The sequence below is a fragment of the Phlebotomus papatasi genome, chromosome 1 (assembly GCF_024763615.1).
Source record: "Phlebotomus papatasi isolate M1 chromosome 1, Ppap_2.1, whole genome shotgun sequence".
In the NCBI taxonomy this organism is placed as follows: Eukaryota; Metazoa; Arthropoda; class Insecta; order Diptera; family Psychodidae; genus Phlebotomus; species Phlebotomus papatasi.
The window spans coordinates 33009383-33032349 of NC_077222.1; the positions used below are offsets into that span (position 1 = coordinate 33009383).

Genomic DNA, 22967 nt, shown 5'->3' on the forward strand with positions numbered 1-22967 from the left:
ACACAGGCCCATCACTTGCCATCCCACCGGCCGGCACCACAGAGATATTGAGCAAGAAGTGACGCGATCTCACCTCCCCGCCATATGATCTATTGACTATGCCGAAATGCAGCCACTGCGCCGTTGAATCGGTCTTGTTGAAATAGAAAATGTGGGCGGAAGGCCGTGGCTAAGTCCTTGGCTCACTTACCTTTTTCATATATCTACTTTTTCGCGCTCTCTTGTACAATTTCTCGATCACCCGAGCTATTGCTCAAATGTTCATAGCACTGTGAATACCATCTCCTCCCTCCACATACCATCAATCTTATGTCGAAAAATTCCTAGCATAAATGCCTCTATGAAAGAAAACCCTCACGATCGCCAAGAGAAAAAAAATCCACGTAAATTCAATAGTGTTCATTGCAGAAAATCAATTTCAGTGATCGCTCTCCTGGCAATTTGTACCAGAACGGGGGGATTCCGTCAAAAAAGGCAGCTCTCTCAATTTAGTTAATTAATTTCAATTCACTCTCTCTGTGGCCGAACAAGGTGAAACTCATCAAAATTTCTGCATTGCACGATCATCTCTCCTTGATATACAAATGCAATGACAAAATTAATCTGCATTCATTTTGCCTTTTCGTGCCGCTCCAAGAACTTATCAAGATAGTGTGCTCAATGATGTGTCAAGTTCTAAATTTACAAAAAAAAAGCCTCCTCTTATGAATAAAATTTTATCATTTATACTGAGAAGCAGGAAATGACATATTGAAAACCTTGAATTTTTTTTCTCTCTCGCCTAGATTTACAATTCCTCAGCACAAGTCATTAGAGAGATAGAAATGCCTGGAAAATAGCCAGCACTTTGATCAACAGCGAAAATATCTCAAAATTGCGGTAATTGTTTGCCTTCATCTAAAAATTCCTATTTAGATGAGTTTACCAAGTTTATCCGATTCACTTCCGCGGCCAATCAAATGGTTTATTCTCTTAATTTGAGAACATTCTTTGAGGTAGAAGTTGATCATGGAATTTGTTAATTGACACCCATGGAAGTGCTTCAATTAGACCAAGTATTTTCAGTATGTCCTTAACCCTCATCAGACCTCAACTGATCCTCTCTAAACGTTGGAAAACACACTCCAATAATTTCAATAACAACCTTATTTTAAAACGTGTTTTGTTTGAAAAATACGTCTTTTTTATTTACTTTGAAGTAATCCTTGTTTTGGATATACTTGAGAAGATAAAAAAATCGGTTAAGTACCGGAAAGCCGTAAGGAAATTTAATTGACGATCCTGAAACGATCCTGAAGCGCCATGTAGAGGATATATTTTTACAGATATTTATAGACAGGGGGGTTACATTAGCTCTGAAAAATGCGACCAGTTTTAGTATAAATTTTTCCTGTTTTCGTACACATTTCACGAGATATCTTCAAAACTATGTAGGTTACCAATTTGGGGTTTTCGGTTGCCTCTTCGTTACTAAATTGGCTTTTATTTTGTATTAGTATTTTTTGCTAATTCATTCTACAATAACAGAAAACAGCTAATGAACTCAAAAATTTTTCGGCGCGCTAGAAACATATGGGAAGCATAGGAAATGTCATGCCCCTGTTTAAAGAATTCATAAGGAATATTTCTCTATAAAATATTTCTTATGAGAGCTATAGATACTTATAATACCTCCGCGATGTAGCGATTCGTCCTAGGGAACAGAAGAATCGCATACACAGTAGACTCTCTCAAATTCGGACATTTGGGACCGAAATGTCACCCGAATTAGAGAGAAATTCGGGCATCAAATTGTTTGAAATGCAATGATTTTTTCTTCTTCCGCATACTAATATTAAGTTTACACATACTCATATTTATGGTAAATTTGAGAAAAAATATCTTCATTCAAAAAAATAAAAAAATGTCGATATTTTTTTTTCAAATTGAACTGCTGCCCGAATTAATAAGTAGCCCGATCTTAAAACAGCCGAATTAGCGAGAGTCTACGGTATTAACTAAGTTTTTGACATGTGATTTTTCTGCTTCCTAGGGTGAACCGCCATCTAGTGGAAATAATACAGCTATTTATAGCGTTTTAATAAAATATTTCCCTGTGAAATATATCTTATTATAGATGCTATAGATAGCTTTTATCCTTTGAAATCGCATTGGTCCTAAAAAGCAGAAGTATCACATGTTTATTAAATTCTTTTACGGTTAAATCTTGATAAGCAAGTGATATTTTTGCTCCTTAGCGTTAACCACAATCTAACGGAGGAATTACAGCCGTCAATAGCGTTCATAAGGAACATTCTATAAGAAAATATTCCTTATGATCGCTATAGATAACTGTAATACCTCCGTTAGATGACCGTTCGTCTTATAAATCAGAGGGATCACTTATACATTTTATTCATTAATGGCTAAAACCTTGGTTGACAAGTGATTTAATTAATCTTTAGGGTGCACCGCCATATAACAAAGGTAATACAATTATTACAACTATCTAGCATTCATAAGCAATATTTCCGGGTGATACAGTTTCCGTTAGCCAAGAGAGTACAGGAGTTCCTGGTCAGCTCCAATTTTTCTTGATACCATATAAATCTCAAATACGAATAAAAGAACGAATGAAAATAATAACCAACGTAATAACTTAAAAAAATAATGATATAATGGTTTGTACACACCTGTGACTTAAGCCGAGAGACGGCTTCACGTTATTATAAGCAAACTAATGATTAGACTACATTTTTATCAGTTTCCCACTAAGCCTGCTCTCGGATTAAGCCTTAAGTCTGTCTAGGGCATAATGCCGTCTTCAGACCTGAGGTTTAGCCCAGTTCCCGAAAGTCTCAAATTTCAAAACAGCAACCAATTTTATTGAATTTTCAGAATTGAGCGGATCATTTGCCTATAATGTCCAATCCTAAGTCTTATTTTCCCAAAATTTTGACTGCTAAAAGAAATTAGAGAAGTTAAGCCATATGGCTAAGCCTAAGGTCTGAAGCCCGTATAAGATCAACTATTAATATAAGAAGAATTTTGCTTAACTCGATGAAATATTTGATGCTGCTGATTTACAAAACCAAGAAAACGAAAGATATATCCTTATAAGAACAAAGTTTTAAGTCCTAATTCGAAATAAACCAACGATATTTTTGCCAACGATCCAATGAACTGAAGCCGAAGTACTGGAAGAGCTATTCCCAATTCATTTTGAAGTTTATCAAAGACTTTCAAAGTATTTATCATTAATACTCGAAACAAGTATTTATTGGAAAATTAAAGATTTTTCTTCCACATTACAATTTTGTCCCATCAATAATTTTCAGTTTTTATTGTCGATCACTATTAGTTCAATAGCCGTTGAAGATTTCAACTTCAATTACGACCTTCAGTTTCGGAAAAGCTTCCATTGAGCATATCTAATAAAGTCAATTCAGAAAAGACTTAAGGAACGGATGTTGGTTAATCTACCGATAAGGTGGAGAGTGCGTGTTTCCACTTGTTCCATTCCCTTTCTACTTTCAACAATAACTCCAAAATTAAGACATTGACATAAGATTTCTTAATCAGCCCAATCACCTCTCTCCATAAATGATTGGACATGTTCAGGATGGATTTCAGGCTATACAATCTCTTGAACAACTTTTCTGCAGTGTGAAAGGTTTCCTTTCAAACAGATCCTTCGCAATCGATTGCGATCTTCACCTGACATCAATCAATCAGATCTCTGGGATATCCAAATTCCTATGGGTTCCAGTATCGAATTTCTCTGGACAGCCAAGGGGAAAAGTAGAGTATACGTAGCAGAAAAAAAATCATTACAGAAACACGGTGTTGTGTGTGATCTTGGTGAGAAATGCTTTTGCGTGCCTTGAGTCAATTACATGAGTGCAATTTTCCAATTTTGTTGCCTTTTTTTTCTTCAGCTCCAATCTCAATGCTACCGATTCCTCCAAAGTGGAAATTTTTCTCTTTCCAGCACTGCGTTTCTTAACCAATTAAGCTCTCCTCGCCATTAATTAAATATCCAATGGACGTCGCACTGCTACATTTGCCTTCGCGCGAGCTTTCAGGGAGCTTTTTGATACGATTTATATTTCAAAACAAAAAATCCCGCGTCCGGCTTAACATTTGGGAGCATGGAGAGTGCAACAGGTTCAGCAAATTGGGTCACTCCATGGAGGTTTTCTCTCTTGTTTTGGCTGTTTTGGCATGGCAATTTAGCAAGATTGGGGTCAGCATCGATTTATGCAATTGGTCCTCTGGCATTTTTCATCATTTCGGTTTGATGTCAATTTTTTAACGGTCGGGGGACTCTCCCTTGTATATACCTGAACTTCCTCACCTCATTGGGTGAGTGAAAGTGCAAAAGACCAAGTGCCTTTGGTCAAATCGATATGGCATTTTGAAAATTCTGCCACGGCATTTTGTGGTGTATAATTTGAATTTTTTTTTTGAATAAATAAAAAAAAACTCTCTAGAGTCAAAACTCGTGTTGCAGATTGAATAATGCAGAAAGTCTCGCGAAATGCCGGTTTTGCAGGCTTCTATTTTGTCTGGGTTAGGTATATGAGAATGGCGTAATTTTCCAACCTCACGTGTGCATCGATCCAAGAAAAGCTCTATATAAAGCACTTTTGCTGCATGTGCACAAAAATGCAATATATTTGAGATTGAAATGCTCGATAGGGCTCTCTTTTTTTTTCTTCAACTAACAACTTCAAGCTCAAATCATAGATGAATTTAATCAGCACACTTTTCATTGGATCTTTTAGCTCTTTTACCGTATTTGCTACTTCTATGGCACAGACAATTTGTCAATTTTATTTGTCCTCTTATCTTGGAGACAGTAGTCGCTATTGAAGAAAGGCACTTTTGCGTAATGTAGTACCATTTACCCCAGAAACGTCACAGAAGCATGAATAGAGAAAAGTAATGCTTTTGTTGATTATGGGTTGATTGAAAAGTTGGTATACTTTAGCACAATTTGTTGAATCTGATAAAATCTTGCAATTTATTCTTAAAGAGTTGTGCAGGGATGCTTTAAGACTTGCAGATTGCTCAAGGTTGAAGTGTACGTTGTAACATAAATAACGTTAAAAACGCTTTGATAAACCTTTGACTAAATCCTTAGCAATGGAAATTCAATAAACTAGATGTAGATCTTGCACTTGAGCTGCAAAGTAATATCTTTAATCATTGCTAGGAGGGTCCCATACCTGGCTTCATTCTGGGACCCATCTTCAAGGATTCTTGATTCCTAGAGACAAGTTTAATCAGCTCTCTGGTACGTTTTTCCAAATGTCAAATTACCTATTCAGGGAACATTAAACGGTCTTCAGGCTAGAGGTTTAGCCCAGTTTCCGAAGACCTCAGAATCCTAAATTGCAACCAATTTTATTGCCATTTTAGAATCTAATAGGTCATTAGTCCTTAATAATCCATTCTTAAGTTAAATTTTCCGAAATATCTTGATTGATAAGGAATTACAACAGTTAAGCCATATGGCTAAGTCTTAGGTCTGAAGCCCGTATTAAGGTACCTCCAATCTCAGCCTTACTAATGACGTCAGCATCATCAACATTTTCAACCGAATATCCCTGTTGGGGTCGTGGGTCCAGGACATCCAGGTTAAAAGCCTATGCCTGTTGATCCTCTCTGTCACTTCAAGAAAATGTGAACTAATGATTTGATTCTCTTTTTTTATTTTTGTATTTTCACTTTTTTCCTTCTTCCTTTTCATATAAGAACGGTGCCCCTTATTTGCTTGCAGAAAAATAAAATGGTTCTTGAGGCGAATGGATGTTATTAACTTTTCGTAAATAAAATCGCCATTCTTTGCAAAACCTAAATTTTAATTTTATTCTGTTTTTACGAATATTTCCAATTTTCCAAAAAATATTTGGAAAGCTGAATCACCAGAAGCCTTAATTAAGAAGAAGATGAAGAAACTGCATAAACAACTGATCCACCTACGGTCCTAGGACTTAAGTTATACGGGCCTTACATTTTTGAAGAAGATTTCTTTAAGAAGGAATACCAAACCATGATTAATGTGCACTATAAATATTATAAATCAAGGCGTTCAACTGTAATAATTGTAAATCATTACACCCCTAATAAGGCCGGTAGTTTAATTCCGGTTTTACACACAAAAATTGTTTATACGTAATTTTTTTCATATAACCTGAACATAACCTTTCTCTATGATTTGGTATAAACAAAAACATCCAATTAGGATTTAATACAGACTTTGCAGAGCCCTATAATCTACTAGCTCACCTACCTTCCACCTGACCCGGTGCTTATGTCGATCGTCAACAAAGAGGTTGCAAATCAAATTGAGAAAATGGAATTTTCACTTCCAATTGTATGACTGGCCGCAATATTATTTGCCATTGGGATATCAAATAGAGTGAATTAGCGTTTTTTTTTATGAGTTTGCCGTATGATGTCCATATTCCCTCGCACCGCTGCCCAACGTCAGAGCCATATGATTAAAAGATTGCGCATTCGCGCACCTGTGTCTCTCGCGCGCAACTCGATCCGGTGCAAAAGAGAGTTTTGTTGTTGAGGAAGGAGGAAAGAAAAAATAACAACAACGAAGAATGAATTGCATGTGCTTTTAAAATAGAAAGTTGAGAAACAGAGAAAAGTACCGTGAATAAGTGCGCGGTAGATTTGTCAGGTATAATAATGGGACACAATAGGAGCCCCCAATAATTTCTTCGATCGTTCTCGTGGCAAAAGCATCTTGGCTCACATTAGTTGAGAAGATCCACCCAAGTAGCAAAATCGTTAGTTTGAACGAAAATAAATATGAAGGCCTTACAAACGACTTAAAAGACTTATTATAAGTTTCTATACCTGATTTGAATGCTTGTGGAAGTGTTAGACAGAATTTTAAGAATAAAGTACTTATAAGGATCTTTAAGGCCCTTAGTGTCATAGCAGTGTCATATAATAGAAAGTTATTCCGACACCATAAAAATCTAGAATAATTTTAAGGCTTGTGTAAAATTTTAGCAAAAGATCAGAAAGAATTTTTAATTAAAAAATATAAGACTTTATATAATTTTAATTAATAAAAAAAAACAAAATAGAAAAATATAATTAAATAAAAAAAATTAAACGGAATCTACTAATGACTAAAAGGTATGAAAAACTTCATAATAATAATTTTGTATTATACTCATATTTCTTTTTGCACTTTTAAGTATGTTCTGTTAAAAAGAAACAAAGAACAAGAAAAGTTCTTGACTTTTTTAATATTTTTTTTTGTACTTGGTGCACTTAATGGATTTTCAAGTAAGTTACATAATTTATATACTAAACTCTCCAATCTGCAAGAGACAGATATAAACGAGGAGGTGACATTAGCTCTGAAAAATGCAACCGGTTTTAGTATAATTTTTCCCCTGTTTTCGTACACATTTCACGAGATATCGCCAAAACTACGTAGGTTGCCAATTTAGGGTTTTAGGTTGCCTCTTCGTTATTAAATTGGCTTTTATTTTGTATTAGTATTTTTTGCAAATTCATTCTACAATGACAGAAAACACCTAATAAACTCAAAAGTTTTTTTGGCTCGCTAGAAACATATGGAAAACATAGGAAATGGATATAAACCCATAAGAGAAGGGACATTTTTTTTGACTTTCCCGTGTATTTGACAGCTGTCACCTTAATATCAGAAAACTGAATATCATAGTACTCTATGTACCTTCAACTCGTTTTGACCGTTTTTCACCAAATATAACGATCCATGGTTTAACTTCAATAATTTCATAAAGAGCGATATTTTTGGAGGAACTTCTACTCAGGATGTAATGGTCCAATTTGGAATTGAAAGCAAATTGGAACTTTTTGGGTCCGGCACATCTTTTAGATCAGGAAAATTTTATAAAGTCAAAATTCACTTCTCTTCCTCAAAAGATTTGCATCAGTCTATCCTACTCTTTCGGTCTTAAAATTGGACTAAACTAAATTAAATATTGGTGTGATGTTTAAAAGAAGAAGAAGAGTGCGAAAGAGTAAGATACACTTATGCAAACAATTTGAGTGGGAAAAGTATATGAATTTCGTTTTAATACAATTTTCTTGATCTAAAAGGTGTGCTAGAGCTATTAAGATCTTTTTGTTCTTTAAGTTGCCCCTGTGCATTTAAGAATCTACAAGCCCCTACAATCAAGAAAACCTATTAGTATTTTTTACCGTATTTAAAACAGTAAGGAAATCACTAAATTCCAATTAAGGTCCAATTCTAAAATATTCTATTATATCTTAGAATGGAAAAATAAAGATAATTATAGTGAAACAAATTTATGGATATATAAAATTAGGAAGGTCATTTGAAGGTTACTTGTGTTTATATTACGATTTTGAGATCTTACCCACTTAAGAAGGCAATTTAACAAAATTTTAGAAAATATGATCAAGTAATTATTTTGTTGTAAATGTTTTGCAAAATATTGCTCATTTATGCTTACTTGAGCAATTAGTTTGAAGCAAAGAGGCGCAATAATGATTTACTTTTGCTACTTTTGTGAAACAGAATGTTAAAAACGACTAAATCTCGATGTTTATAATTGTGCTCAAATAAATAGAAGAGAAATAAATAGTTTTTGCCCAGGCACCGGCGTTAGGTAATTATTTGAGACGAATTGAATCCTTCATGCGGTAATGAGTAATGCCCCTGTAACAGCGAAAGACCGGCAAGACCGACAAGACTGACAAAGAAAAAGAGATGCTCCTTGGGTATGTTTGAGGCAAAAACGACAAATATATACCTTGATTGTGATCAACTCATATGGACTCTGGTTGAGAACCGTTTCTTCTAAGCTTTAGAAGCTACCCATCGGCCTCAGAGCCACCAACGATCGGTCAAAGAAATCGCCAACATCATGTAGAACCACCAGGAACTGCGGCGTATCGTGGCAATTTTCTTTTTCCCATCTTCAATATTTTATCGCGTATTATTTTCATGATCATTCACATTCGTATTTGTATATAACGGAGTCTTAATTCCAACCATAAATGCGCACTTTTAGTGCCGCAGATCGCGCTTTTCTATCGCCACATTTTCCCGTCGTATTTGTGTTCTCAACACACATTCTTATGAAAAAAAATGCCGCGATTAACACACCCAAGAAGAGTGAATTCTCCACGCAGTTTTCTCTGTATGCTCGAGTAGTTCTCAAAAAAAGCATCAATGTATGTTTGAATAATCTTTAACACCGGAAAATGCCGAAGTTGGAGGGAAAACACTTATTTATATTTCATCATGAGTAAAAGACGTATTGGACTTACGTGAAAATTCAACTGCTTTCGCACCTTTCAGTTACACTTCAAATTATTGTTTTTTTTTCGTTCAAGATCACTCCAAGAAAAGTCACTTTGTACCTTCAACTCTCTTTAAGAGAAAATTCACCAGTGAAACTCACGCACTTGTCGGGCCAAAATTAATAAGTAATAAGAAAGTCCTCGGGGTGCAAAAGAAGCACAACACCCAAAACAAGTCCAAAAACGCAGTTTAAGATTTTTTTCTTTCTCAATTTATAATTTTGTTTTTCTTTTTTGGGAGTAAAACAATCTGCCAACTCTCTCTTTCGCCAGTCGCAAAAAAACTGAATGACCCGAAAATTTTGGTGCCGCCAGAAGCTACACGTTCTTTGCAAAAACAGAGACAGAGATTCTACGCAAATTACAATACAGTGACATTCCGGGACTCTGATAAAACTGGCCACTCACATCAAAAAGCTCCTAATGCGAAGTAGATTTTCCGCCAAGTGTCGACGCAGCTTGAGACGTCATCGGCGACTTTTAATCATCGTTAAGCACACACCAAGGCCGTTTCCCCGGGAGAAAAGCCGCACAATCACGAGTGGCCTCAAGCGACATTTTTCCCAATGATGCGGGTGATTTTCCTTGCAGATTTTTCGTGCTATTTTTGCCAAATTAATTTATTTTTTTCTTTGAAAATTTTGGAATGACTGAACAACAGACAGTGGTTGCATCATTCAATCGCGGGGGAATTTTGGAAACCCACTATGACGAAAATACAGAGATGATACGAAACTGATATCACTCGAAAATAGAATATAACATTCACAACAAAATATGCAAAATATCTAAAATTCATAAGCAATTCAAATGTAAAATAATATTTACTCAGGCAACCCTAATTCTAGCAGTTTTCATGATCATGAAATTATGTTTCCTTTCCTATTTTGACAAATCTTGCAGAGAGTGTAATCTTTATTGCTTTTGAAGAAAAGTACCGAAATTAATAACGTCCACACAATAACATTCATTTTGTAAGTATGTTTTCAAAACCGGATACGTAAGTCTAGACGGTTAATTTTGACTCACTGTCAATATTAATTGTCTCATGCAATATATCTTTACGAAAAAAAAGTATTTGTTATTTTTTTTCACTAGAATTCCAATACTACTTATTCCTAATGCATAGGAATACATAGTGATAAAATAAACGTAAGTTTTCGTTGCGGTCTGGCCTTAAACTGCTAGAAAGAGGGTCAGGGCTCAGGACTAGTAAGAATATTTCTCTACTTTAAATTTTCTTGATCTTTTCAATTTCGAAATCCCTGGCAGATTAAAATAAAATTTTGTAGGGTTGCTTTAAAACACTAATCCAATATATCTTGGAACTTGGAGATTTTCCTAGAATTTTTAAGTACCTAGTTGAAAAACACCTTTTAATAAATTATGTATACGTATAAGCTCGTTTCACCACTTGCTTTAAAAAAAATGTCATTAAAATACCTACGATATGTAATAACTCGTTAGAATAGACGATTGTAATTAGAATAAAGCACGCAAGCAATACATTGTATATTAACTCCCTTATTCATTCCATATTGAGCAATTTTTCTAGCACTCTTAAAACTAATCGTATCATTCCCTAATGACTATTGAAATGTTTATTAAATTAAATCAGAAGCTTTAATATTTTAAATTGTTATACATCCACAAAATGATTTCTTTATAAAACAAATTAATATCGAAACTACAAAAGATCCTATTTGCATCGGTATAAAAGAAGTATTCTAGCAGTTGTATTTACGTTTATTCACTAGTGAAATTGTCAGAAAATTGGAGAATATTTCATTTGTAGAATACTACAAGAGAAGAGAGTATTTCCGGTCATCTTTGGAGTAGGGCAATTCCAAAAAAAATGTGGAAACAAATTTAAAGGTGCGCTATTGCATGTCTTGTCATAGTTAAAATTGATTTTAAAACCAATTTTCTCATCGGGAAACCTAACTTTTGGTACATTTGGCGCTTTCTAAATTTCTAATACTATTGAAAAAGTAATGATTTTTATCAATTCAAAATATTAGAAATTTCCTAAGATAAAGATTTATGAACTGCTAGAATTTCGCTTTTTGGGATTCAACTAAATTGAATTATAGTGATCTGTTTTAAGCATTATGTTCCATTAGAGTTGATATTATTGCATGATATTATTGATATATTTCAGTTTATTTCAGCAATTGCTAGAACTTTAAACAGGGAGAATACAATGTATTTTTATCGGTGTTAAGAAGACGAAAAATGGTAAACCTGCTAGAATTAGGGTTTCCTGATGTAAAAAGCTTAATGTTCGGATTCAACCGTTTTCGCATATAGCTTCCATATAAATAGTTTTTTTGCGGTAAATTGGATATGTCCTAGATACCATTCACTGAATACAACCGTAACATCGTTCTTTAACCAAATTCACTGAAACTCATTATCTCAATCAATGTAATACGATATTAAAAAGAGATTTATAATTTAGCTATAGACTGTATTCCTTTTTGATCCAACGCAATATCCAAGTATTTTGCGATTTTGGGCCTCGAAATGATTGCGTGATCGGTGAAATTGTGACATGGGCGAAGGAGTCCTCCAGCAAAGAAACCATCACAACGTCAGTTCAGTGTTCCACTTGCAGGAAGAAAATCTCGCGTTCTTGATGTATGTGGTTCATATTAAAACGACATGTTGCAGCTAATTACGCTTGATCACCTTTCAGCGATCATTCTGCAAATGTTTCCAAGAACTTAACCAACATGTCTTTAAGTTGGTGCGCCAAAAGGGAGTTACTATAATCAACACAAATATACACATATCAATGGAATTGAATGAAGAAATAAAGAAAAAACGGAGCACTGCTCCAAGGCAAATATCAAGTTGAAGTTAAAAAATTCCATCGCGATCATCCTTCGGGTGGTCAACAATGAACAATTCATTTCAGTTCAATTTGCAATAGTAACAGATCTTATTAGTGTTTGGAATATTCCTGGTGAAGCTCACTTGTTGCACACGTTTGATACTTGAAAGACAATTTACGCCATACCAGCCGTCACACGAAATCTTATTGTTTCTCTCTATAAACATTGCATAGCATAGAGCATACGGAATGTTTATTTCATACGCAATTTACAAATTACTGCGAATCACTGAGGGGACATGAGGGGCTTCCGTGGAGGTCTCCTCGTGCTTTTAGTGCCGCGACCAACACAATTTTCGATGACTCATATTTTTTCCTTGATGCTGTTTACGCGATCATCATCAAAAGGATGATGTCACGGCATCACAAATACCTCAAAAAGCCGATTGCTCGATCGAGAAACGCGATCTCTGCACATTTTCGGTTAAATAAAAAAACCTGGGAAACCCACTATTGTCCTAATAATATTCCCCCCATCCAGCTTATCTAATTAAATGTGACTGGTGCACAAACACCACAAACCCATTTTCTCCCAAAACAGACCACTTTTTGACTTGAAGCAAAAAACTTCCGCGTAAAGTCGCGATCGATACGTGGGGTAGTGAAAAACCCAAGAGAAATCTGATAAAATATTGTTTTTTGTACCTTCTCAACCTGTAATCAATTGTTTGCCAAACAATATTTTGGACTGGTCTTATCACTTCCTCAGCAATAAGCAAGGTCGACGGATAGGCTTTCCTTGTCTGACACACGGCAATTCTCTCAGTCATTTATCATTATCACCACCTGACGTCATTTCCGATCGTTCCCTCAATTCTTCGTGTGGACAAGAAGAGCGAGTGATTAGATAAGGGTCTGGCGAATGAGGCAGATTTTTTGGGGGGCTGCATAGAAACAATGAGCCACGTGATTTGTCTCAATTTACAATCAGTCGTCAAAAACTTAGTGGGAGATCGTTTCCGGGTATTTTGGCAAGGTTTTCTTTCAACGGGAATTCAGAGAATGTGCGATAATATAGTTGTTTTTGCAAAAATGTCTTATCTTAAGGCCAACTAAACAGCAATTTTAAATATCACCTTCAATAAAAACAGATTTCGTACCTTTGATAATCTTCTTTATCACATGGCGCTTGATTTTTTAAAATTGATCTGTCAATTTGATATTGACAATTCACAACTTACAAAGTTCAAAAAACACGAATAGTTACAGAAAAAGTGATAAAATATTCACTTACAATTTTGCTTATCATATAACTGCTAAAATTTGAATTACGGTTTGTCAATTTGACAGTGACATTTACGAACGCCTTACGAAATTTTATGAAGTGAAACGAAGTTGCAGCGTTATGCACAAAGATCGTAATTTCCGTTATTTTTGTTATTTTGAAGGATGGCATAATACCCAGCGAGCACACTTAACCAAATAGCAGCGCTTTTAGCATTTTTTTTTATGAATCGATCAACAAAAATATGTTGACCGGTCAGCAGTTCTCAAAAAAAGTGCCAATCAAATATATGGAAATCGCACTGCCTCTCAAGTGTCGTTTTAAGCACTTTCTGGTTCTTTACTGATCGAAATAAATTCTTTTCAATTTTTAATTATCAACTGACCAATTTGAATTCTTTACTGACCATTTTCTTAATTTTCTGACTTAAATTTTAAAAGCAACTACAGTAGACTCTCGCTAATTCGGCTCTTTTAAGATCGGGCTACTTTTTAATTCGGGTGGCAGCTAAATTCGAAAAAAGTTTGTTGACATTTTTCAAGTTCGATTATGATTATCAAATGAAGCAATTTGCCATAATTTGTCTTAGCTTTGATGTAATTTTGCATTATTAAGAGGTTTTCATGAAATTTATAATGGCAATGAGCATGTAGAGGGAAGTGGGACACCTTTGAAAGCGGGGCACATTTCAAATTGGCATTTTTCACCTATTTTTAATTAAAATTGAGCCTTATCGTGATACAATTTAGATACACAAACATATTGAGAAGCTAAATCACATTTTGATATAGCTCAGTTCTACTTAAACATAGGAGAAAAATCTCAATTTCAAAGGTACCCCACTTTCAAAGGTGTCCCACTTCCCCCTAAGCTCAATATGAGTATGCAGATGAACAAAAAATCGTTGCATTTCAAACAATTTTCTACCCGAATTTTTCTCTAATTCAGTTGATATTTCGGTCTCAAATGCCCGAATTTGAGAGAGTCTACTGTATAATACGTTTGACATTGCTATTTGAACTTAGTTATTATGAAGTTTGTTACGCTTTCACCGTAAGGTTTGCAGATATCTGGTGGTTTTAACTTAAAGATCTTTATTGAAGAATTCTCATTATTTTTTAAGGAAAATTTTGATGATTATGAACTAAAACATTTATCTTAGAATTGAAAAGTTTGTCTTGTTGCACAAAAAAACTCTACCTTGAGAATTATTTTTAAATATTGCAAAATTTTCATTTCTAATAATTTATTCATTAAACTTTATCATTTTGATGATTCTTTATGTTTTATAAATTTTGACATATAATATTTAAAAATTTAAGGAAATAAATCTCATTCTTTAGGATTTATAGAATTTCGTGGAATAATTAACTTAAGCAACTTTTAAGCAGCTATTATTATTATTATTAACTTTATAAGCAACTTTTCATATTTATTACAATAATAAAATTAGATTGTTTCAATAAATATGAAAATTTGCCTGTCATTCTTTTACATATTTTGCTGATGAAAGCGACGATATGTCAAACTGACACTGACAGTTATTCAAGTTGTAACGAACTTTCACGAAAGGTGACGAATATAAAATGTAACCCAAAAGATAATCATTTTCGCAATCAAAGCTAAGGTAATGGCGACGTTAGTTCTACAAATCTTAAACAATGAGATTGCTTCCCGGAAACCTCTACAAATCATGCGATGCCTCCAGTCTCAGTGGAATTTTTAGAAAATCACCAAAATTCTGCTGAAGTCAATTAGTGGAATTTTCCTTGGAATGCCCAAGAGTCAAAGAGTACTTTTGTATTTAATCTTGCAGTGCATAATTCTCTTTCATCATGTCAATCTTCTAATTTCTCTGCTCGATATTTCATCACTTATTGAAAAGTCTTTCATTAAAATTGTACATATAGAGAGAAAATAGCGATTTCTTGATGACTGAGTAAAGAAATTGCAAATTCCTCGAAGTCAGAGCAAAATTGCTCTAACACATACGTTTTAAGAGCTTCATTGTATAATTATCTTTTTAGCGGGAAAATGATTTATGAAATTATAAAGACATCATAACAACTTACAATTTACTGTGTATTTGAGTGCGTGTGTTCTTTTTTTTTTGTTGTTTTTTGTACTACCTCATTTTTCCTCTATGGCTCTTTTTTTCTCGCGATGTTGTGATTCGAAAACGAGGGGAATTCCGCGATACGGCAATGTGTATTCCCTCAACCGGCTCACACATTCGCATTGTTTATCATCCCAAATTTACCGGTAAATGTTTTCACCTCCATTGTTTGCCAAGAAGGAAAATGAGTCTCATTGGGTTTTGCGATCTTTTCTTCCTATAACTCCCCAAGCCATTTTTTTTCACCTTCGTGCTTTTCTTCTTGTTCCTGAGACTCTCTTGAGACAGTAAGAATTACAAATAAAAAAAAATCTCTCACTCACACAGGTGAGAATAGCACATTTTGAAAGTACCGTTGATCAAGTGGTCTTATTCTGTTTTTAGGTTAAAACCTCATAAGACGGAACTGTATCCATTTACTTCTTTCGTTCTTTGATTTTTTTCCCTCCCAAGAGTATATCTGATACCTGGCAATCCAGTACAGGTGAATATCGCGGTGTGTACGTACATATTAACTTTGGTGAATTGTCAAGAGTGGTGGAGGTGAGAAAATATGCAAAGTGGATGGAAAACAAGTGAATCTCAACTGCTGATTTTCGCACAGTGACAAGAAATGGCGCGAAAACGTGCGTCCCGATTCTCGAGCACTTTCTGCGTAAACAATCTCCATCGGTGTTAATCTGTTGGATTAGCATGTCGCAGAAAGTGGCAAAACATACCCATTTCCGTTCTCACTGCACCGAGAAAAATAGACTCCTAAAAATCATTTACCAATTCTTTTTTTTTTTTTTTTTTAATTTCACTCATTTGTGGGGGCGGATTCTGAATAAAAGTGAGAATTGTCGTACGAATTATTTGGTGAGAATAGACACGGATGAGCTCTATAACTATAGCAACTTTGAACAATGCAGTGACTAATTTAAAAATCTCAAAATTTAACTAAGGGAAGCCGATACATAAAAGCACTTATTTGAATGCTTTTGGCACTATCTAGATAATATGACAATTCTTACTAATTTGCAGAATCAGACTTGTGAGAATTGTCATATAACAACTTTAATGGAGTTCATTGTAGCCGCAGCTTTTCCGGTATTCACCAGAGAATTCCTTAGTTTTTAAATTATAAGACTTCGAAAAGAATTCTCTGGCGAACAACGGAAGAGCTATGACATAATTATCGTTCTGAGCAAGCAGCTAAAGTCGTATTTGAGCTCGTCCCTATTCTTTTTGATTATATGACAATGCTCACGTGTATCCCGAATCCGTTCTCAAAGAAAACTTGCCATATCGTTTACTAAAACTTTCGAAAATGAGATTCGTTTTCGTATATGACAATCTCGTGAGAAATGTCATGAATAAAACAAGCGTAAGATTTCATGTATGTATATAAAAAACATTTTTTGATCTTTAAATTTGAAATGCAATTACAATTTCGAAATTCTTTAGACGCAGAATATAAAACTCATATGATTTTTCTCACTTCAAAAGCCACTAGTGACAATTCTAATTTCGAAAATTTGTAGTCGTTAGACAATCAAACGCGCTAATGACTGTTACTATTCAAATCAAATTTACAAATTCTTTTGCATGTAAGGATTCCCATGAAGTGACGTACGGGCGTTGAGAAGAACAGGAAGGGGAAAAATTAGTCCATCGCGGGAACGGAGCAAAACGTGGAGGTTGAGTACGGATGATCTAGTGCTCGGGAAGTCAGGATTAGGAAAAATTGTCGGGGGCCCCATGCACTCTTCGAAAAAATTAGTTCGTACAAGCTCATATGCAGTTATTAGAACTATAAAATATAGTAAATATAGACCCAACTATATATTTAGTTTGGGTAACTAAATGAAATAGTTGACCACAGTTAGTTAAAGTATCCTTTTCATTTAGTTATCACAACTAAATCAAAATAGTAATGGGTACTATAACATATTAGTTCCAATTACTAAATAAATGGAGTTGATACCCATCTTATTGGCTGTAATAACTATATCATATTAGTTGTGGTTACTATATAGCATTCATTGTGATGCATATTTCTTATTAGTTGCTTAAAATTCGAAAGAGCTTCAACGCATTACTAAAATAAAAATCACTCTTTACTATTGGAAAAGTAGTCATAACTTTATGAAAATATAGGCCCATCTATTTACATTGGTTGTGAGAACTAAAAGGAATTCGTGACCAATATTAGTTGGGATAATGATTTCATTTAATTAACACAAGCAAATATAATTGTATGAAAGCATAATGAAATAATTGCCGCAACTTATCCACGTAAATATTGTCTTATATTCTCACTACTAATAAATTTATTATGAGTATAATGTTTTAAGAATATAAGAACCATTTTAAATAGATTTTGTAATAATCGCCCGAACAACTAATTTTCTTTAGTAATCACGTCTAAACTTTTCTAAGAGTGTGGGTAGGACTACAAACTATCAGTGAAAATTCGTAATTCAAAAGTCATCACTGATAATTCTCACTTTTAAATACATATATTTAGTTTTTCGATATCCAAATGACAGTTGTCAAAAACTCGAAAGTTAAAAACATCTCTTTATGCATGGGTTTTGATCTATTGTTTTCGAATTTAAATTTTATCATCCTTCTGCTAACGGTTTTTTACGGTCTCGAATTTTAGCTTCTCTTTTAAGATTTTGATTTTTTTAATAGTCATAGCTGTTTCAATATTAATGACATAGACTGTAATTGATTAGAAAACTTTGTAATTACAGGTGAACACTTAACTGATTGTACTATCGCGTATAGCACACCAGTAATACAAATCGGTAAACCCTATCATAACATCTCAGTTGATTCGCAAATGACAAAATTATTGTTTTTTTTTTTTTCAAATCTATTTAATTAAATTCTTGAAATGAAAAAGAAATCAAATTTTGACAAGCTAAACACTTTTATCTATTTTTGTATCTTTGTAAAAGTATTATACATTTATATGTTTAATTATAATTCATTCAAAAATTAAGGTTAAAATCATTTCATCGATGCAAATCTCAATTAAGACAATCAAGGAGTGTAATAGAATTTCTGCAAACTTTTTTGTCAATAATATATTTGGTAAAATGTAATATTTCTATTGTTTCGGTATCTAACATTTCTGATTAGCAATTCTTAAAAATTTGTCAACTGTTTTGTACTTCTCCAATCTTCTGATAGACTTTGGGACAGTAAAAATTCAATGTATATGAATCATCAACGACATTTTTCTCTGTGTGTAGCCGGCAGAAAAACAGAATGGTCAATCGGAAAAATCCCCCCAAATACGCCTTCGCAATTGAGGTCGATGTCGTCACAAAATTCTACAAACTACGCTAAACCGTTTCTCCATCGAAATCCAACCTTCAAATGTATGGGTTACATGCGTAGACCCCAAAAAAAAAAATATCTATATGGGATTCTTTCGGCACGGGGCTAACGATCCAAGAGAGTATTTGGTGTGTTGTTGAAAGAAGAAAAAAAAAAGCTCATGGGAGAATACACATGCGTTCTCCCCCTGGCCCCACACCCACCCATTGCCCAATTCGATACGCATTTTACGCGCCAGAATGTCGTGGTATGGAGTATTTTTTGGAGCCACAAGCATAACTTACTCACTTTTGGTCGCGCCAATACTACGCAACTCACACGCCGAGAAAGCTTTTCCAAGGGAGCTTTCCTCAAGGCAAAATGTATACACATAACACGCGCCCAGGAGGCAGGGGTATTACTATTCCATTTGCTCGTGGAAGCGCTTGCGCGTATATTTTTGCGTAGTATCTTCCATCACGGCAAGTGTTGTGATGTAAAAATTCAGAACGCATCACATGACCTCATAAGCTTGAAATTTGCTTGCGTGAACAGCGACACAGGCAAAATAAAAAATTAAGAGGATCTGCCCATAAATCTAGTGGAATTCTGGGTCAATCACTGACCAAAATGTCTCATATCTTCGGAATTTTGACAGATATCGATCCAAAAATGATCGATAATCATCCATCGGAGGCTTTCGTTTGCCTTCGGAATGGATCGGTTATCGTATTCTGAGACCTTGGTTGTCAAGTTTTGAATTGACATCAACATAACAATTGAAAGATAAAGTTAAGACAAATACATAAACTTGTGTAAGCATAATGCGGAAACTTACAACTCTTTTTTTTCGCGAGATGAACATTAATTTAGATAAGATAGGCTTACCCTTCTTATAGCTCTCACTTGATGATTTTTCGCAGTGAATCCGATTTTAGCCATCTAAGTCACGTTTTAGCATTATCTAAAGCCTCTTTTGTGTAAACAAGTACTTCAAAATTAAATTATTGACCATTCACGAAACCGAACATTGTCATAATTCTGAGAAAAGCTTGTCAAAACAGAAGGTATTTTTTACAAAAGGAATATTTTGGAGTTTGTTTTTGAATAGAACTTTCAAAGTAGATTTATGAAAAACAACAAGATGGACTTACTCAGCAATATTTTACAATCTATAAATTCAGTAATGAGATGTCATATACGCATACTGTATTTTTTGGGATATTAAACAATGCAAAGATTAGATTAGACACTTCCACAGGACTTCCGGTCAACTGTCAATGAGATTTTAGTCTTACTTCCGTTAACACGCTATATGTTCGATAATAAATCATATATTTTAGGAATGATAAGATATTAAGAATAAGCTAATGAATTTTGGCATTTTAATACCTGTACACATCCGGGATCAAATTTTGCCAAAAATTGTCATCTTGACAGAATTTTGAAATTTCACCCTACTACGGTACAGTTGGTTTTAAAAAAAAACAGTTATCGAAGAAAATTGCTCCTTATGTGCAATAACCTTTACAATTGACACTAAAAAAAATTAGAAGCTTTTTTTGTTTTTATTTTAGGGGCTTGTAATCAATGCTAAGCCGGCGAGGAACGGATACCATGTGCAGCACCTTTAAAATCCAAATTTAAACTATTTTTAAAAGGGACGGGACCCTATCGTGATTTTAAAGCTTAATTACATTACGGTAATGCCCTAGACATACTTACAACTTAAGCCAAAAGCCGGCTTCATATTAATTATAATCAAAATAGTGATCAGGAGGGCAATTCTGTAACGATATGACAATGTCATATGACAAATTTAAATATTTTTATGTTGTAAATTCGGAAATATTAATCGAAAATCAGATTCATATCAGTTACTAAGAGCTTCATAGAGCCCCTTGCAATGACCATTCGATGCTCACTGGCCCTTAGTGTTATCCTGTTCTCGAATTTTTCACGAACATTTGTCATATGACATTGTCATATCGTTACAGAATTCCCCTACAGATTACATTTCCATTAGTTTCTGACTGACTCTCTGCTCATGTCAAGAAACGACTTAGTTAGTGAAAAACTGATTGGAATTTAGTCAAATCATTGTTTCTATTATAATAACGTTAAGCCGTCTCTGGGCTTAAGTCGTAAGTGTGTCAAGGACATAAGGCTAATTTCTTTTAAAAAATAAAAAGAAAAATGGAATGTTTTAATTCTAAAGTAACCCACTTCCCCCTAATTTAGACTATATTTTACAAAAATTTTCTTAGTTTAGGGGAAAGGATTTCAGGCTTCATACGCACTCTGGCTTCGAACGCTTCATATTTCTTTCAGGAAATGTATGACTTAAGACTAAACTTTTAAAATATATTGTCATAGATAGAGATTTATTGTAAGTAATTGAAAAAAAAATATGAAGTGTTCAAAACCAAGATGTGTGCGAAGCGTGATATCATTCCCCTACTACATTCTCTACACAGAAAAAAATATTTTGTAAAAATGTTCGTAAATGTTTGTGAATTCCCTTGGGGGAGTTACAAAATGCTCGTGAATTGTATAACTCACAAACAAGTTCGTAAAAGTTTGTACTTTTTTCACAAACATTGTTCGTAAAATGATCATTTGACGAACATTTTTTTTGTATTTTTTCAAACATTTGTTCGTAAATGTTCGTAAACACACAAAAACTGTTCGTAAAATTTTGTCATTTGTTCGTAAATGTTCGTAAAATGTTCGATGACAAAATTTTACGAATATTTTTTGTGTGTTTATGAACATTTACAATCAAATGTTTGTAAAAGTACAAAAAAATGCTCGTCAAGTGATCATGTTACGAACAATGTTTGTGAAAAAGTACAAACTTTTACGAATATGTTTGTGGGTTATACGATTCACGAGCATTTCGTAACTCCCCCATAGGAATTCACACACATTTACGAACTTTTTACAAAATATTTTTTTCTGTGTAGGGGCTTGAAATTAAGTAAAGCTTGTAAAGCTTTCAGTTCTATTTTAAATAGAATTTTCATTCTGAGTGTATTTCGATAATATCAGAACCGTTAAATCCATATGCACCGATAATGCATTGAGCATGATGTTGCTTTGTGAACATTGGAATCGTCCATCTGAAATCATTAGACCAACCTTTGGACTCATTCTTTGAATGTTCATAATCTCTGAGGAAATAGCCCCATCCTCCATAAATCTTCTCCATTTGGTCAAAAACTTTCGAATTTTAGGCAGTTGTGTATCTCTCAAGCTGAACAACACCATTGAAATAAATTAGTCTATTTTTGGATCTCATTTGATTTTCTAACTATAATTTTCACCTCCAAATTCGGAGATTTATCGTCGCAGTTATGCAATTATAAAAATGAAGAGAGTAAAAAAAACGAAAGATTTAGAGAGAGAACATGATGTAGAGAAAGTTTCAAGATAGATTGGTAAGATAGAGATCTAAAACGACTTGCAAAAAAGGGTTTAATCAAAATGATTTCTTTTGCAGATGCCGCACTAAGGCGTTATATTCTCTACGGCAACCTGCGAAGACTACAATGAATATTGTATGGAAAAGCACATGAAACGAAAGAAGGAAAAAAAATAAAGGGGAGGATTTTCCAACAGTTAGTTGTGTAAATAGTGATGAAGTGTAGGGGATAGAGGGGGTGTATGACCCACCCTCGCTGGAAAATACTTAAAGAGAAACCTTGTATGAAGGTGCGGCATATAAAAAGAGAGCTTTCATGACATCCACCATGGTTTCTCACTCATGACCTTCCTCTTTGGTATAGAAATCGTTAAATTTTACGGGTATTTTCTCCCTCACGGATCCTCGTCATTAATCACCATGTATGGAAGTGTGTCGCAAGTCCCAGTGAATTAATCATCTTAATCAAAGTCCGCCGAGGTCGGTTAAGGCGTCGACTGAAGACTATACAATAGAGAAAATGGGAGATGGTGCTATTTGAAGGACAAATGGTGCAGAGTACAGTAGTAAAGGAGGCTATTGGGTCAGGTTCATCCCTTATGGTGTCTTTCTGTATTGTGCCAGAAGAAGACAATAGGATGGATTTTCCTATTGGTATTTG

The 22967-nt window shown here is 34.3% G+C and overlaps 1 protein-coding gene and 1 long non-coding RNA gene across 3 annotated transcripts in view; both read right to left on the reverse strand.

Moving 5' to 3' along the window:
* LOC129798863 (zinc finger protein 395) overlaps positions 1–22967 on the reverse strand; it is a 157068-nt gene that overhangs the window by 128686 nt on the left and 5415 nt on the right. The gene's annotated exons all lie outside the window — the stretch shown is intronic.
* LOC129798881 (uncharacterized) lies at positions 7402–12541 on the reverse strand. The gene is made up of 2 exons (XR_008751474.1): positions 9742–12541; positions 7402–9660 (listed from the first exon to the last, which is right to left on the reverse strand). It is a non-coding gene; the product is annotated as an uncharacterized LOC129798881 (long non-coding RNA).